This window comes from Onychomys torridus, unplaced genomic scaffold (assembly GCF_903995425.1).
Source record: "Onychomys torridus unplaced genomic scaffold, mOncTor1.1, whole genome shotgun sequence".
Lineage (NCBI taxonomy): Eukaryota > Metazoa > Chordata > Mammalia > Rodentia > Cricetidae > Onychomys > Onychomys torridus.
The window spans coordinates 66,187-72,222 of record NW_023412070.1 but is presented as its reverse complement, the minus strand read 5'-3'; the positions used below and the strand labels follow the sequence as shown (position 1 = coordinate 72,222).

Genomic DNA, 6,036 nt, shown 5'->3' with positions numbered 1-6,036 from the left:
CCTACAGCCTGTGGCTGGGCTTGGAAACACGGTAGGAAGACAGTGATTGTGAAAAGCCTTTTCAAAGCTAGTTTAGCCATCCCTCCTTCAGGTTTTGTAGGAAAAGCCCTCACTAGCACTAGAATGAGATATTTCCTAGAGCAAACTTTGTGCACCATTGGGAAGCTTTTGATAAATTATCACACACTGCTGATCCTGCAATGTCTTGGTCACTATTTGAATCTGTCAGATGCTTCTGTGCTTTCTCGAGACCCGACAAGTCCATGGGCAGCATCTGAGTGCCAAGAAAAACAAAGATGCCTCAGATGTCTTCTGTAAATCCTTTCTCAGGACCAGTCATTTCAGGTCAGGCTTGGCAACCAAAGAATACTCACTCATTTGAATATGGAAAAATGGATAACATGAAGAATGATGGACTGTGGAGATCTCTTTGGTGCATTCTCTTCATCAACACTAGTGCATGATATGGAGTGAGCTTCAACACTGTACTGGAGAATGAAATATGATCCTTTTGGGTGTGGTCTGTCTGGAAAAGCATGACATCAACCCAGTCTTCCATGACAGATTTCAAACCACATAGGGAGACCTGAGAACTCAGTCAGCTAGTCAAAGCCATCCACATTAAACTGACAGAAATAGTCTTGCTCACTACACCTCTTTCCTCCATGTTTTAGTACCCCTCACAGTGGCCACTTGCTGTTGAATGTCAGGGTTCTCAGTAATTCTTGGATCAGGTTTTCTGCATCTCAAGCTCATTTTTGATGCTTTCTTTGCTTTAGGTGTACTGAATCAGCAGACCAAGAGATCTGATTGGGTCTGGATCACCTGGAAGACAGCTGGTATTTTCCTCACTGGTGAGTTCACAGCTCTAAAGGATTGTCTTCTGAGGAGGAAGCCTTGATCTGAGAGTTTAGAATGTCATGGGTTCAAGGCATCTGTGGCTTTTTTGGCCTCCTCAGTTCTCTGAAGATCTGCTATATGAGAAGGAAAGGCAATCAGACACAGAAACATCCTGGCTGGGCCACGGGCCAGAAAATAAATCAAGGCCTATTCACCCTGGAAGCCAAGTTCAAGAGCTCCCAGTCCCCCACCAATTCCATGTTTGCTGGGGATGGAATGCAATGGGCTCACTTGCCTGAGAGGCTTAGTGCTCCTGCTGCAGCAGTTCTGTCTGCAGGAGGCTCTCATCCTGAGCAGTGGCCTGTTCAAAGTCAGACTGGAGATTTTCTGACCTAGAGGAGGAAGGCAGTTAAGGACCAGGCCTGTGGGGACCTGCTAAGTCAGCTATTGAGCCTGAACCAGCTCTAGTCAGCTGGACAATTCATCATGACCTTTCAGCTGAAGTCATTCCCTGCATTTCCCAAGGGAGAAGGGTCAATATGCACCGGCGCATTGGTTTTTTTTTCAACTTTTAAAATCTACTTTTAGATGACCTGAGAAATACACTGTGCTGTTCAAGAAAATACAGCACATTTCTCCAGTTGTCTAAATACATGATTTTGAAAAAAATTAACAGTGTATTGGCAATGTCAGAGTAACAGTTCAGGGCACACCAGTTAGCATATGTTTTTGGAGAACAGACATTTATATACTCTTGTGAGAGGATCAGTTTCTAGTGTACTGGCAACTTGTTACGCTTGTAGAACAGGGAATTCAGTCTTCTCTAGCCTTCATCAGAGTTGTTCAGTAGCCTCATTAAAGATATTTGTATCTATAATTTTGATGGAATTGGAACAGCTAAATGCATAAAACATAATCTTTGTTTTTTTATGTTTCAGAATCATGGTGTCATGGAAGGGGATTTATTTTATACTCTTCCTGTTTTCAGGAAGCTTTTTTGGAAGTATTTTTATGCTGGGTCCCATTATTCCTTTGATGTTTATAAGCCTGTCATGGTATCACTGGATCAGCAGCCGACTTGTGGCTACATGGCTCATGCTTCCTGTGGTAAGTTCCCCACCAGAGAAGGCTTTGTCTGCTTGTATTGGGTGGCCCATCTCTTGTATTTTTTTAGCACCAGATATTTGGTTTTCAGGGAAACAGAAGTCCCTGGTGTTTTATAGTAGGCACATCTGACTTAAAAAAGAAGTGGGAAAATAGAAAAAAAAAAGAAATATAAACATTCATGTCCTTAACGCAAACCCTTATTAAAAAAAAAAAACTTACAGAAAATTAAGAGCTTCTTTCTAAATTCTTCATGAATTTTCTTTTATATTTTATATAATATAAGGTATAATTTTTATCTAGAAAAATATGTTAATTTTAAAGAGCTTCTTTCTAAATTCATGATTTTTTAAATATTTTACATAATGTAAGTTACAATTTTTATCTAGAAACATAGGTAAATTTTAAACATTGAAGAATTTTTACATCATTAAATTTTATTCTCCATTTCCATTTTGTGTTTTACAAATCAGTAACACATATTAAGATTCTATGGGGCTGGGCAGTGGTGGTGCATGCCTTTAATCCTAGCACTCGGGAGCAGAGGCAGGTGGATCTCTGTGAGTTCGAGGCCAGCCTGGGCTACCGAGTGAGTTCCAGGAAAAGCAAAGCTACACAGAGAAACCTTGTCTCGAAAAAACAAAAACAAAAGAACACAACAAAAAGATTCTATGGGGAAGAGAAAGAATATCAAGTTATATTATATGAAAAAATTTTAAGTAAAAATGTGAATAATAACCCATCTTTTTAAACTTCTGACAGAGATGTGATTGATTCACTTCTTTCTGATAATGACAAAAGTATAAATAAAATAAAGTTGTATTTTAAGATTTCTGTACAGATGTATCTGTTCTATGAAATGCAGTCCTGCCAGCCTGGACCTCCTCTCTTCTGACCTTTTTTCTCCACTCACACTTAAAGTGATCTGTTCTGCAGGCACAAGGAGAAGGCTGCCAGTGGCCTGGGGCACGAGTAACCATGGTGTGCTTGTATATTTAGCTCAGGTACAAAAAGAATTTGAAGGCTCTGTTAACAAGAAAACGGTGTGTAAGAATCCAGATGCAGTGATAGTAATACCAGTTGACCACTTATGTGACCCCGTAAGTGCTGGAGGAGGATGGTTTGTTTCCGGTGCCCCATAGTCAGCATCTTACAGAGAAGGAAGTGGAAGCTTTAGGGATCCAGTCACTTGCTGGACCAGTGCTCTTCTCTTTCTGTGATGAAATACTCTGACAAAAACCACTGAAGTGAAAAAGGATCCTGACATCTTCAGTATCGTGGGTCTCTGTAGAAACTGAGGCTCGCCTTCAGAGCCTCATGCGTGTCCTCTCTGCAGTTCCTTACGGAGAGTCTTCCCCTGCGCACATTCAGCTGCTCTCTGAAGGGGACTCCATGAACTCTTCAGTCTTGGATCTTTCATGCCTGCAAAGCTAGTAACATGGTCAGTGTGGTCACATCCTTCTACCAGTGGGAGCTATAGCCTGGTCCCCATGAAGCACAGCTGTTAGCTTCCCTGTGCTGACACTGGGGAGCACTTTCAAGGCATGGGGAACACCTTCAGCTACATTTCCAGTCAGGATTTCTCTTTTCGAGTGAGTTTTCACCTTCTCAAGTTGGAACCCTTATTGGGTGTTCTTTCTCTTCAGGGGCATTTCCTGTTGACCCAGCACAGAGCCACGTGGTTGTTCTTTGCTGTAAAGTTTACAACTTTCCCCCAACAAACTGCACATTTCAAAGAATACTCTTTTGTTTTGTTTTTGTTTTTTTGTTTTTTTGTTTGTTTTGTTTTTCGAGACAGGGTTTCTCTGTGTAGCTTTGCGCCTGTCCTGGATCTCGCTCTGTAGACCAGGCTGGCTTCAGACTCACAGAGATCCGCCTGTCTGTACCTCCTGAGTGCTGGGATTAAAGGTGTGTGCCACCACTGCCCAGCTCTTTTTCTCTTTTTAACTATGGGTAAATATGGTAAAAAGCAGCCATGCCACAGAGTAAATGCTCTCTTGTCTTAAATTTTCTTCTGCCAAATAAATTAGTCCATTATCTTTAAATTCCCCTTCACTAACATTCTGAGGACACAGGCAGAATGGAGCCAGATTCTTGGATGTAATGATGAACAGGACAGATAAGGGTATCTACCTTGTGGAGGTGACAACCCTTTAACCTAAAATGTCCTCAATTGTGAGTTTACACACCTTGTCTGTTCTACTTTTCACTTGAATGAAAAATTTCTTTCCTTTCTTATGGAATAGAAGTAGATTGTTAATATTATTATTTCACAGAAACAGGGATCCATTTACCTCTGCCTCACAAGTGCTGGGATTAAAGGCATGTGCAACCATGCCCAGCCCATAAAGCTTTATAATTTTTAAATAGAAAAAACATCGAAAAGTTAATAAACACAAATGCACATGTTAATGAATAATGCGAGTGTATTGGTGTGTGTGTGTGTGTGTGTGTGTGTGTGTGTGTGTGTGCGCACGTGTGGTGTGTGCACAAGTAGGTCAGAAGAGTGAGTGTGTCCTGTATTTTACTTCACCCCTGTTCACTTACTCCCTTGAGGTGTGGGGTTTTTCCCTGAGCCTGGGGCTCACATTCTCTCAGACTAGCAGCCAGCAAGCCCCAGCAACCCTCCTGTCTCCGTGGTCCTCGCAGTAACTGTCACTGACCAGCAGGTCAAGAGCATCGTGGCCTGCTCTAGTGGTAGCTCTTCCCAGCCATCCAACCCAAATGTCCTCTTGGGGATGCAGTAGCCATGACTATAACTTGTTAGATAGTTGTTTCTTTCCTGTGTTAATTTCCCTCTAAACTGTCCCTGCTCTTGCAGAAGGCCTTCCACGTGGATGTTTAAATACAATGATTGTTTGCCTTTCGTCACTGCTGTTTGTGCTCCATGCTACGTAGATACTCAGAGCTCTTTGCTGTCAATGCTGAGTTGACTTCGAGGTGTTTGAGAGGTTTGCTTGTCTTAGCTTTAACCTCTCTGTCAACCCTCTCTTGACTAGTTACGACATTAAAGTAGGATGTTACACTACAGTAGTTGGGATTGAGACTGAAGTTGGGAATGTAATGCACACTGTAGTCTTGGCTTTTGGGAGACTAGTAGACGGAGCTTGAAGGCAGATTCTGGACAGTCTAAACTTCTTAAGAAATCTAGATGTAACACACACTTTCTTCTGAATATTTAGTCTAGATTATATTCACAGTCTTAGAAATGTTAGTTAACACACTCAGCAAGCAATTGGAGCATTCATATGTGCCAGACATTTGCCGTAGGTGGTAGGCCAAAAGATTTTAGTAGACACAGTTATTTTAGTCTTAATGTATTCTTTTTGAGTAAGAAAAGGCCATCTTACAGAAAAAAAATGAAATTTAGTTACTTCAGTCCTACAGTGTTACATTTTTTATTATTCTTTCGAGAAAAATTATGTAATATCTTATCTTTATATCCTTAAAGTACTAGTAGAATCTTTTGTATTTCTTTGAACTTAATAATATATAACTGAGATTTGAAATGTAGTTCATGTTTTTCTATTATGAAACTTCCAGAAATTAAATTAGTGGAAGAAGTGAGTACTTCATTCTCTCATACTTGATCAATACCTCCCCACATTTATAACAAAAGCAAGAATGTGGAAAACTATGTTTTATATGTTAGAAATCATAGGATATAACATGATAAAATTTATCTATGGAAAATTGCAGTAATTTTCAAAAAATAATTAAATCATTTAGTTTTGGATTCAGATTTATTTTTCCAAAGACAATTTTTTCATTTATTTGGTTTTTAAGTGTCATCTTTTATTTTTTATTATAAAAGCAATATAGTGTAGTCATGACAAGGTTAGCAAGAATGAAAAAGATTTATAACTCTTAAATATTGTTTTCATTTATTTTGACTATTGTAAATATCTAATAAATTTATAAACATGATTAAGAATACTCTCACATCTGGCTCTTAACCTAGAAATCCTAAGTTGCTCTATGTGTGCATTTTTCATTTTTGGTAGGTGTTGTTGGAGACCATGTTTGGTGTAAAAGTGGTTATCAACAGGTGATGCGTTTGTACCTGGAGAAAGGAGCATCATCATCATGAAC

At 39.7% G+C, this 6,036-nt stretch overlaps 1 long non-coding RNA gene across 1 annotated transcript; it reads left to right on the top strand.

Annotated features, from left to right (window-relative positions):
* The first annotated feature begins 299 nt into the window (after nt 1-299).
* Nucleotides 300-1,941, top strand: LOC118575477. The gene is made up of 3 exons (XR_004943870.1): nt 300-470; nt 780-854; nt 1,779-1,941. It is a non-coding gene; the product is annotated as an uncharacterized LOC118575477 (long non-coding RNA).
* The last annotated feature ends 4,095 nt before the right edge of the window (nt 1,942-6,036 follow it).